Below are 11,735 nucleotides of genomic sequence, written 5' to 3'. Positions count from 1 at the left end.
AGCCAGCCCTGTGGGCCTTGCTGCTGCAGCCAAAAAACAAAAGGTGGTGCTGCTGCTGCTGCTTCTGCTGCTTCTGCTTGTGTCTGGCCGCTGTTGGAGCGTCCAGGCACAGGACTTCTGCTGCTGCTGACTAAATGGCCTCCTTAATTGGATCATTTGAGTAGCCAGCACACCTGTGCAGGTAGGGCATGACATGATAGGCAGCTGCCTTGATAGCGGGTGGGTGCTGAATGTTCCTAATTGACAAAATAAGATTAATGCTTATGAAGAAATATAAAATCTCATCCCTTCCCCAATATCGCGCCACACCCCTACCCCTTAATTCCCTGGTTGAACTTGATGGACATATGTCTTTTTTCGACCGTACTAACTATGTAACTATGTAACATAACATGGGGGGGGGGGGGGGGGTCTCCTGGCTGTTCACACAGGTGTGTCATTGCTGTACATTGACCATGCATTGCTTCTGTGGTATTGCAAAGGCAAAGACAAATGCTTCCAGCCATCCATTGCACTAATGGATTGGTCATCAGCTGGCTGTCTATGTCCCGCATCAATATAGACCAAAGTACAGAGGGTTAGGCTATGCTATTGTGCACCTACCTGATGCATCAGAAGGTGCGAGGCCCTTGCTAAATTCTGTGCACAGACTTTGAGATCTATACTTTAGACTGTATCTAAACCTGCTCCAACATGGACTGACATTCTGGCCTACTTTCAGCCGATGCGACTTGTCTGTCGCTGAATAGTCGCTTTTTATGTATTCAGCACCTATGTATAATGTTGTAAAAATGCTCTAGAAGCTAAAGTCGCAGAAATGTCACACATATTTGGCCTGCAACTTTCTGTGCGACAAATTCAGACAGGAAAAATCAGTATAAATCCTTAGAAAATTATCCCCCAGTGTCTCCATCTGCTGGCGGTATTGAATAAGCATTGCTGCACTGATGGGGTATGCATTAGACGAAAAAAAAGAAGAAAAAGAAGAATAATACGCCCAGAAAAGAGGCGAAAAGGAGAAAAACGTAAAAAAACGTGAAAAAAAAGTAAGAGGAAGAGAAGGGAAAAAAAGGTGGAAATGGGTTTAAAAGTGATTTCGGCGGAGAAATATATATATATATATATATATATATATATATATATATATATATATACGCGCACACACACACATATATATAAACGTATTCTCCGTTGAGATATTGCAGCCGCTGCTGTGTCCAGGCCCAGGAGCCTTAGCACTGTGCTGTGATGTCACTCAATACCACTGACATCACTAGGTGTAAACAACATCTCTCCTTTGCTGTGTATGTGACTATGGAGCTGTTTGGTGATGTCGTCTATTATGGCCTTCATAGAAGCAACAGGAGATTGTTGCATCCATCTAGAACCCTCAGAACTACAGTGCTATGATGTCACTCACTTCCACAGGCCTTGCAGAGTGTAAACAACAACAACCCAGCTTTGTTGTGTATGTAACCATAGGGATTTGTGATGTCACCTAGAACCTTCACAGCAGCGACAGCTTTATGAGGAGCATCAGCACTGCTCTGCCTGAGCAGAACCATCACCGCCATAGGTTGTCAAATAACCCGGATTTAACCCACACAGGTAAGTCCAATGGGGTGCAGGCATGTCCTCTATGCTTACAGCTTCCCGTGGGTGTTGGTTTGATACCGTTTGGGGACAGCCAAGGAGGCATCTGCAGGCAACAAAGGTAGGTGTGTGCTTGTGTGTGTGTTTCCTATGCAGATCCTAAGCCCAGTGTCACATGCAAGTAGGAGGAGTAAGAAGGGTTCCTGGCAAATCCGGGTTATGGATTGCATTTAAAAAGGCCCCGTGGGAGTGCAATGGGCCCCTGTCTTGCTGCTTAGCAATAATGGTATGGGTTTAGGTTCTGCTGTGTGTACTGGTGGTTGACTGCCCCCCAGCCCAGAGTGTGCATGGAAAATTGTCTGGCAGCCTCCCTGACAGCAAGCAGTGATAGTGCCCATGAAGGGGACCTTGTTGGGCCCGCCCCTTTCACGGTTATCGCTTCTCGGCCTTTTGGCTAAGATCAAGTGTAGTATCTGTTCTTATCAGTTTAATATCTGATACGTCCCCTATCTGGGGACCATATATTAAATGGATTTTTGAGAACGGGGGCCGATTTCGAAGCTTGCTTCCGTCGCCCTATGCATTGACCCGATATGGCAGTATCTTCGGGTACAGTGCACCACCCCCTTACAGGGTTAAAAAGAAAGATTCCTACTTTCATTGCTACCTGCTTGCTGGCTAGCCAGCTAGCCAGCCCTGTGGGCCTTGCTGCTGCAGCCAAAAAACAAAAGGTGGTGCTGCTGCTGCTGCTTCTGCTGCTTCTGCTTGTGTCTGGCCGCTGTTGGAGCGTCCAGGCACAGGACTTCTGCTGCTGCTGACTAAATGGCCTCCTTAATTGGATCATTTGAGTAGCCAGCACACCTGTGCAGGTAGGGCATGACATGATAGGCAGCTGCCTTGATAGCGGGTGGGTGCTGAATGTTCCTAATTGACAAAATAAGATTAATGCTTATGAAGAAATATAAAATCTCATCCCTTCCCCAATATCGCGCCACACCCCTACCCCTTAATTCCCTGGTTGAACTTGATGGACATATGTCTTTTTTCGACCGTACTAACTATGTAACTATGTAACATAACATGGGGGGGGGGGGGGGTCTCCTGGCTGTTCACACAGGTGTGTCATTGCTGTACATTGACCATGCATTGCTTCTGTGGTATTGCAAAGGCAAAGACAAATGCTTCCAGCCATCCATTGCACTAATGGATTGGTCATCAGCTGGCTGTCTATGTCCCGCATCAATATAGACCAAAGTACAGAGGGTTAGGCTATGCTATTGTGCACCTACCTGATGCATCAGAAGGTGCGAGGCCCTTGCTAAATTCTGTGCACAGACTTTGAGATCTATACTTTAGACTGTATCTAAACCTGCTCCAACATGGACTGACATTCTGGCCTACTTTCAGCCGATGCGACTTGTCTGTCGCTGAACAGTCGCTTTTTATGTATTCAGCACCTATGTATAATGTTGTAAAAATGCTCTAGAAGCTAAAGTCGCAGAAATGTCACACATATTTGGCCTGCAACTTTCTGTGCGACAAATTCAGACAGGAAAAATCAGTATAAATCCTTAGAAAATTATCCCCCAGTGTCTCCATCTGCTGGCGGTATTGAATAAGCATTGCTGCACTGATGGGGTATGCATTAGACGAAAAAAAAGAAGAAAAAGAAGAATAATACGCCCAGAAAAGAGGCGAAAAGGAGAAAAACGTAAAAAAACGTGAAAAAAAAGTAAGAGGAAGAGAAGGGAAAAAAAGGTGGAAATGGGTTTAAAAGTGATTTCGGCGGAGAAATATATATATATATATATATATATATATATATATATATATATATATATATATACGCGCACACACACACATATATATAAACGTATTCTCCGTTGAGATATTGCAGCCGCTGCTGTGTCCAGGCCCAGGAGCCTTAGCACTGTGCTGTGATGTCACTCAATACCACTGACATCACTAGGTGTAAACAACATCTCTCCTTTGCTGTGTATGTGACTATGGAGCTGTTTGGTGATGTCGTCTATTATGGCCTTCATAGAAGCAACAGGAGATTGTTGCATCCATCTAGAACCCTCAGAACTACAGTGCTATGATGTCACTCACTTCCACAGGCCTTGCAGAGTGTAAACAACAACAACCCAGCTTTGTTGTGTATGTAACCATAGGGATTTGTGATGTCACCTAGAACCTTCACAGCAGCGACAGCTTTATGAGGAGCATCAGCACTGCTCTGCCTGAGCAGAACCATCACCGCCATAGGTTGTCAAATAACCCGGATTTAACCCACACAGGTAAGTCCAATGGGGTGCAGGCATGTCCTCTATGCTTACAGCTTCCCGTGGGTGTTGGTTTGATACCGTTTGGGGACAGCCAAGGAGGCATCTGCAGGCAACAAAGGTAGGTGTGTGCTTGTGTGTGTGTTTCCTATGCAGATCCTAAGCCCAGTGTCACATGCAAGTAGGAGGAGTAAGAAGGGTTCCTGGCAAATCCGGGTTATGGATTGCATTTAAAAAGGCCCCGTGGGAGTGCAATGGGCCCCTGTCTTGCTGCTTAGCAATAATGGTATGCAATAATGGTATGGGTTTAGGTTCTGCTGTGTGTACTGGTGGTTGACTGCCCCCCAGCCCAGAGTGTGCATGGAAAATTGTCTGGCAGCCTCCCTGACAGCAAGCAGTGATAGTGCCCATGAAGGGGACCTTGTTGGGCCCGCCCCTTTCACGGTTATCGCTTCTCGGCCTTTTGGCTAAGATCAAGTGTAGTATCTGTTCTTATCAGTTTAATATCTGATACGTCCCCTATCTGGGGACCATATATTAAATGGATTTTTGAGAACGGGGGCCGATTTCGAAGCTTGCTTCCGTCGCCCTATGCATTGACCCGATATGGCAGTATCTTCGGGTACAGTGCACCACCCCCTTACAGGGTTAAAAAGAAAGATTCCTACTTTCATTGCTACCTGCTTGCTGGCTAGCCAGCTAGCCAGCCCTGTGGGCCTTGCTGCTGCAGCCAAAAAACAAAAGGTGGTGCTGCTGCTGCTCTGCTTCTGCTGCTTCTGCTTGTGTCTGGCCGCTGTTGGAGCGTCCAGGCACAGGACTTCTGCTGCTGCTGACTAAATGGCCTCCTTAATTGGATCATTTGAGTAGCCAGCACACCTGTGCAGGTAGGGCATGACATGATAGGCAGCTGCCTTGATAGCGGGTGGGTGCTGAATGTTCCTAATTGACAAAATAAGATTAATGCTTATGAAGAAATATAAAATCTCATCCCTTCCCCAATATCGCGCCACACCCCTACCCCTTAATTCCCTGGTTGAACTTGATGGACATATGTCTTTTTTCGACCGTACTAACTATGTAACTATGTAACATAACATGGGGGGGGGGGGGGGGTCTCCTGGCTGTTCACACAGGTGTGTCATTGCTGTACATTGACCATGCATTGCTTCTGTGGTATTGCAAAGGCAAAGACAAATGCTTCCAGCCATCCATTGCACTAATGGATTGGTCATCAGCTGGCTGTCTATGTCCCGCATCAATATAGACCAAAGTACAGAGGGTTAGGCTATGCTATTGTGCACCTACCTGATGCATCAGAAGGTGCGAGGCCCTTGCTAAATTCTGTGCACAGACTTTGAGATCTATACTTTAGACTGTATCTAAACCTGCTCCAACATGGACTGACATTCTGGCCTACTTTCAGCCGATGCGACTTGTCTGTCGCTGAACAGTCGCTTTTTATGTATTCAGCACCTATGTATAATGTTGTAAAAATGCTCTAGAAGCTAAAGTCGCAGAAATGTCACACATATTTGGCCTGCTGCAACTTTCTGTGCGACAAATTCAGACAGGAAAAATCAGTATAAATCCTTAGAAAATTATCCCCCAGTGTCTCCATCTGCTGGCGGTATTGAATAAGCATTGCTGCACTGATGGGGTATGCATTAGACGAAAAAAAAGAAGAAAAAGAAGAATAATACGCCCAGAAAAGAGGCGAAAAGGAGAAAAACGTAAAAAAACGTGAAAAAAAAGTAAGAGGAAGAGAAGGGAAAAAAAGGTGGAAATGGGTTTAAAAGTGATTTCGGCGGAGAAATATATATATATATATATATATATATATATATATATATACGCGCACACACACACATATATATAAACGTATTCTCCGTTGAGATATTGCAGCCGCTGCTGTGTCCAGGCCCAGGAGCCTTAGCACTGTGCTGTGATGTCACTCAATACCACTGACATCACTAGGTGTAAACAACATCTCTCCTTTGCTGTGTATGTGACTATGGAGCTGTTTGGTGATGTCGTCTATTATGGCCTTCATAGAAGCAACAGGAGATTGTTGCATCCATCTAGAACCCTCAGAACTACAGTGCTATGATGTCACTCACTTCCACAGGCCTTGCAGAGTGTAAACAACAACAACCCAGCTTTGTTGTGTATGTAACCATAGGGATTTGTGATGTCACCTAGAACCTTCACAGCAGCGACAGCTTTATGAGGAGCATCAGCACTGCTCTGCCTGAGCAGAACCATCACCGCCATAGGTTGTCAAATAACCCGGATTTAACCCACACAGGTAAGTCCAATGGGGTGCAGGCATGTCCTCTATGCTTACAGCTTCCCGTGGGTGTTGGTTTGATACCGTTTGGGGACAGCCAAGGAGGCATCTGCAGGCAACAAAGGTAGGTGTGTGCTTGTGTGTGTGTTTCCTATGCAGATCCTAAGCCCAGTGTCACATGCAAGTAGGAGGAGTAAGAAGGGTTCCTGGCAAATCCGGGTTATGGATTGCATTTAAAAAGGCCCCGTGGGAGTGCAATGGGCCCCTGTCTTGCTGCTTAGCAATAATGGTATGGGTTTAGGTTCTGCTGTGTGTACTGGTGGTTGACTGCCCCCCAGCCCAGAGTGTGCATGGAAAATTGTCTGGCAGCCTCCCTGACAGCAAGCAGTGATAGTGCCCATGAAGGGGACCTTGTTGGGCCCGCCCCTTTCACGGTTATCGCTTCTCGGCCTTTTGGCTAAGATCAAGTGTAGTATCTGTTCTTATCAGTTTAATATCTGATACGTCCCCTATCTGGGGACCATATATTAAATGGATTTTTGAGAACGGGGGCCGATTTCGAAGCTTGCTTCCGTCGCCCTATGCATTGACCCGATATGGCAGTATCTTCGGGTACAGTGCACCACCCCCTTACAGGGTTAAAAAGAAAGATTCCTACTTTCATTGCTACCTGCTTGCTGGCTAGCCAGCTAGCCAGCCCTGTGGGCCTTGCTGCTGCAGCCAAAAAACAAAAGGTGGTGCTGCTGCTGCTGCTGCTTCTGCTGCTTCTGCTTGTGTCTGGCCGCTGTTGGAGCGTCCAGGCACAGGACTTCTGCTGCTGCTGACTAAATGGCCTCCTTAATTGGATCATTTGAGTAGCCAGCACACCTGTGCAGGTAGGGCATGACATGATAGGCAGCTGCCTTGATAGCGGGTGGGTGCTGAATGTTCCTAATTGACAAAATAAGATTAATGCTTATGAAGAAATATAAAATCTCATCCCTTCCCCAATATCGCGCCACACCCCTACCCCTTAATTCCCTGGTTGAACTTGATGGACATATGTCTTTTTTCGACCGTACTAACTATGTAACTATGTAACATAACATGGGGGGGGGGGGGGGGGTCTCCTGGCTGTTCACACAGGTGTGTCATTGCTGTACATTGACCATGCATTGCTTCTGTGGTATTGCAAAGGCAAAGACAAATGCTTCCAGCCATCCATTGCACTAATGGATTGGTCATCAGCTGGCTGTCTATGTCCCGCATCAATATAGACCAAAGTACAGAGGGTTAGGCTATGCTATTGTGCACCTACCTGATGCATCAGAAGGTGCGAGGCCCTTGCTAAATTCTGTGCACAGACTTTGAGATCTATACTTTAGACTGTATCTAAACCTGCTCCAACATGGACTGACATTCTGGCCTACTTTCAGCCGATGCGACTTGTCTGTCGCTGAACAGTCGCTTTTTATGTATTCAGCACCTATGTATAATGTTGTAAAAATGCTCTAGAAGCTAAAGTCGCAGAAATGTCACACATATTTGGCCTGCAACTTTCTGTGCGACAAATTCAGACAGGAAAAATCAGTATAAATCCTTAGAAAATTATCCCCCAGTGTCTCCATCTGCTGGCGGTATTGAATAAGCATTGCTGCACTGATGGGGTATGCATTAGACAAAAAAAAAGAAGAAAAAGAAGAATAATACGCCCAGAAAAGAGGCGAAAAGGAGAAAAACGTAAAAAAACGTGAAAAAAAAGTAAGAGGAAGAGAAGGGAAAAAAAGGTGGAAATGGGTTTAAAAGTGATTTCGGCGGAGAAATATATATATATATATATATATATATATATATATATATACGCGCACACACACACATATATATAAACGTATTCTCCGTTGAGATATTGCAGCCGCTGCTGTGTCCAGGCCCAGGAGCCTTAGCACTGTGCTGTGATGTCACTCAATACCACTGACATCACTAGGTGTAAACAACATCTCTCCTTTGCTGTGTATGTGACTATGGAGCTGTTTGGTGATGTCGTCTATTATGGCCTTCATAGAAGCAACAGGAGATTGTTGCATCCATCTAGAACCCTCAGAACTACAGTGCTATGATGTCACTCACTTCCACAGGCCTTGCAGAGTGTAAACAACAACAACCCAGCTTTGTTGTGTATGTAACCATAGGGATTTGTGATGTCACCTAGAACCTTCACAGCAGCGACAGCTTTATGAGGAGCATCAGCACTGCTCTGCCTGAGCAGAACCATCACCGCCATAGGTTGTCAAATAACCCGGATTTAACCCACACAGGTAAGTCCAATGGGGTGCAGGCATGTCCTCTATGCTTACAGCTTCCCGTGGGTGTTGGTTTGATACCGTTTGGGGACAGCCAAGGAGGCATCTGCAGGCAACAAAGGTAGGTGTGTGCTTGTGTGTGTGTTTCCTATGCAGATCCTAAGCCCAGTGTCACATGCAAGTAGGAGGAGTAAGAAGGGTTCCTGGCAAATCCGGGTTATGGATTGCATTTAAAAAGGCCCCGTGGGAGTGCAATGGGCCCCTGTCTTGCTGCTTAGCAATAATGGTATGGGTTTAGGTTCTGCTGTGTGTACTGGTGGTTGACTGCCCCCCAGCCCAGAGTGTGCATGGAAAATTGTCTGGCAGCCTCCCTGACAGCAAGCAGTGATAGTGCCCATGAAGGGGACCTTGTTGGGCCCGCCCCTTTCACGGTTATCGCTTCTCGGCCTTTTGGCTAAGATCAAGTGTAGTATCTGTTCTTATCAGTTTAATATCTGATACGTCCCCTATCTGGGGACCATATATTAAATGGATTTTTGAGAACGGGGGCCGATTTCGAAGCTTGCTTCCGTCGCCCTATGCATTGACCCGATATGGCAGTATCTTCGGGTACAGTGCACCACCCCCTTACAGGGTTAAAAAGAAAGATTCCTACTTTCATTGCTACCTGCTTGCTGGCTAGCCAGCTAGCCAGCCCTGTGGGCCTTGCTGCTGCAGCCAAAAAACAAAAGGTGGTGCTGCTGCTGCTGCTTCTGCTGCTTCTGCTTGTGTCTGGCCGCTGTTGGAGCGTCCAGGCACAGGACTTCTGCTGCTGCTGACTAAATGGCCTCCTTAATTGGATCATTTGAGTAGCCAGCACACCTGTGCAGGTAGGGCATGACATGATAGGCAGCTGCCTTGATAGCGGGTGGGTGCTGAATGTTCCTAATTGACAAAATAAGATTAATGCTTATGAAGAAATATAAAATCTCATCCCTTCCCCAATATCGCGCCACACCCCTACCCCTTAATTCCCTGGTTGAACTTGATGGACATATGTCTTTTTTCGACCGTACTAACTATGTAACTATGTAACATAACATGGGGGGGGGGGGGTCTCCTGGCTGTTCACACAGGTGTGTCATTGCTGTACATTGACCATGCATTGCTTCTGTGGTATTGCAAAGGCAAAGACAAATGCTTCCAGCCATCCATTGCACTAATGGATTGGTCATCAGCTGGCTGTCTATGTCCCGCATCAATATAGACCAAAGTACAGAGGGTTAGGCTATGCTATTGTGCACCTACCTGATGCATCAGAAGGTGCGAGGCCCTTGCTAAATTCTGTGCACAGACTTTGAGATCTATACTTTAGACTGTATCTAAACCTGCTCCAACATGGACTGACATTCTGGCCTACTTTCAGCCGATGCGACTTGTCTGTCGCTGAACAGTCGCTTTTTATGTATTCAGCACCTATGTATAATGTTGTAAAAATGCTCTAGAAGCTAAAGTCGCAGAAATGTCACACATATTTGGCCTGCAACTTTCTGTGCGACAAATTCAGACAGGAAAAATCAGTATAAATCCTTAGAAAATTATCCCCCAGTGTCTCCATCTGCTGGCGGTATTGAATAAGCATTGCTGCACTGATGGGGTATGCATTAGACGAAAAAAAAGAAGAAAAAGAAGAATAATACGCCCAGAAAAGAGGCGAAAAGGAGAAAAACGTAAAAAAACGTGAAAAAAAAGTAAGAGGAAGAGAAGGGAAAAAAAGGTGGAAATGGGTTTAAAAGTGATTTCGGCGGAGAAATATATATATATATATATATATATATATATATACGCGCACACACACACACATATATATAAACGTATTCTCCGTTGAGATATTGCAGCCGCTGCTGTGTCCAGGCCCAGGAGCCTTAGCACTGTGCTGTGATGTCACTCAATACCACTGACATCACTAGGTGTAAACAACATCTCTCCTTTGCTGTGTATGTGACTATGGAGCTGTTTGGTGATGTCGTCTATTATGGCCTTCATAGAAGCAACAGGAGATTGTTGCATCCATCTAGAACCCTCAGAACTACAGTGCTATGATGTCACTCACTTCCACAGGCCTTGCAGAGTGTAAACAACAACAACCCAGCTTTGTTGTGTATGTAACCATAGGGATTTGTGATGTCACCTAGAACCTTCACAGCAGCGACAGCTTTATGAGGAGCATCAGCACTGCTCTGCCTGAGCAGAACCATCACCGCCATAGGTTGTCAAATAACCCGGATTTAACCCACACAGGTAAGTCCAATGGGGTGCAGGCATGTCCTCTATGCTTACAGCTTCCCGTGGGTGTTGGTTTGATACCGTTTGGGGACAGCCAAGGAGGCATCTGCAGGCAACAAAGGTAGGTGTGTGCTTGTGTGTGTGTTTCCTATGCAGATCCTAAGCCCAGTGTCACATGCAAGTAGGAGGAGTAAGAAGGGTTCCTGGCAAATCCGGGTTATGGATTGCATTTAAAAAGGCCCCGTGGGAGTGCAATGGGCCCCTGTCTTGCTGCTTAGCAATAATGGTATGGGTTTAGGTTCTGCTGTGTGTACTGGTGGTTGACTGCCCCCCAGCCCAGAGTGTGCATGGAAAATTGTCTGGCAGCCTCCCTGACAGCAAGCAGTGATAGTGCCCATGAAGGGGACCTTGTTGGGCCCGCCCCTTTCACGGTTATCGCTTCTCGGCCTTTTGGCTAAGATCAAGTGTAGTATCTGTTCTTATCAGTTTAATATCTGATACGTCCCCTATCTGGGGACCATATATTAAATGGATTTTTGAGAACGGGGGCCGATTTCGAAGCTTGCTTCCGTCGCCCTATGCATTGACCCGATATGGCAGTATCTTCGGGTACAGTGCACCACCCCCTTACAGGGTTAAAAAGAAAGATTCCTACTTTCATTGCTACCTGCTTGCTGGCTAGCCAGCTAGCCAGCCCTGTGGGCCTTGCTGCTGCAGCCAAAAAATAAAAGGTGGTGCTGCTGCTGCTGCTTCTGCTGCTTCTGCTTGTGTCTGGCCGCTGTTGGAGCGTCCAGGCACAGGACTTCTGCTGCTGCTGACTAAATGGCCTCCTTAATTGGATCATTTGAGTAGCCAGCACACCTGTGCAGGTAGGGCATGACATGATAGGCAGCTGCCTTGATAGCGGGTGGGTGCTGAATGTTCCTAATTGACAAAATAAGATTAATGCTTATGAAGAAATATAAAATCTCATCCCTTCCCCAATATCGCGCCACACCCCTACCCCTTAATTCCCTGGTTGAACTT

At 46.2% G+C, this 11,735-nt stretch overlaps 5 non-coding genes across 5 annotated transcripts; all 5 read left to right on the top strand.

The window, feature by feature from the left end:
- Positions 1-2,027: 2,027 nt before the first annotated feature.
- LOC130319557 (U2 spliceosomal RNA) lies at positions 2,028-2,218 on the top strand. Its single transcript, XR_008865723.1, has one exon. It is a non-coding gene; the product is annotated as a U2 spliceosomal RNA (small nuclear RNA).
- Positions 2,219-4,325: 2,107 nt separating this feature from the next.
- On the top strand, positions 4,326-4,516 carry LOC130319555 (U2 spliceosomal RNA). The gene has a single exon (XR_008865722.1). It is a non-coding gene; the product is annotated as a U2 spliceosomal RNA (small nuclear RNA).
- A 2,086-nt stretch (positions 4,517-6,602) lies between these two features.
- Positions 6,603-6,793, top strand: LOC130319554 (U2 spliceosomal RNA). Its single transcript, XR_008865721.1, has one exon. It is a non-coding gene; the product is annotated as a U2 spliceosomal RNA (small nuclear RNA).
- A 2,085-nt stretch (positions 6,794-8,878) lies between these two features.
- Positions 8,879-9,069, top strand: LOC130319553 (U2 spliceosomal RNA). The gene has a single exon (XR_008865720.1). It is a non-coding gene; the product is annotated as a U2 spliceosomal RNA (small nuclear RNA).
- Positions 9,070-11,143: 2,074 nt separating this feature from the next.
- LOC130319551 (U2 spliceosomal RNA) lies at positions 11,144-11,334 on the top strand. Its single transcript, XR_008865718.1, has one exon. It is a non-coding gene; the product is annotated as a U2 spliceosomal RNA (small nuclear RNA).
- Positions 11,335-11,735: the final 401 nt, after the last annotated feature.

The sequence above is a fragment of the Hyla sarda genome, unplaced genomic scaffold, assembly GCF_029499605.1.
Source record: "Hyla sarda isolate aHylSar1 unplaced genomic scaffold, aHylSar1.hap1 scaffold_2139, whole genome shotgun sequence".
Lineage (NCBI taxonomy): Eukaryota > Metazoa > Chordata > Amphibia > Anura > Hylidae > Hyla > Hyla sarda.
The sequence above is the reverse complement of the archived record's forward strand: the minus strand, read 5'-3'. Positions and strand labels throughout refer to the sequence as shown.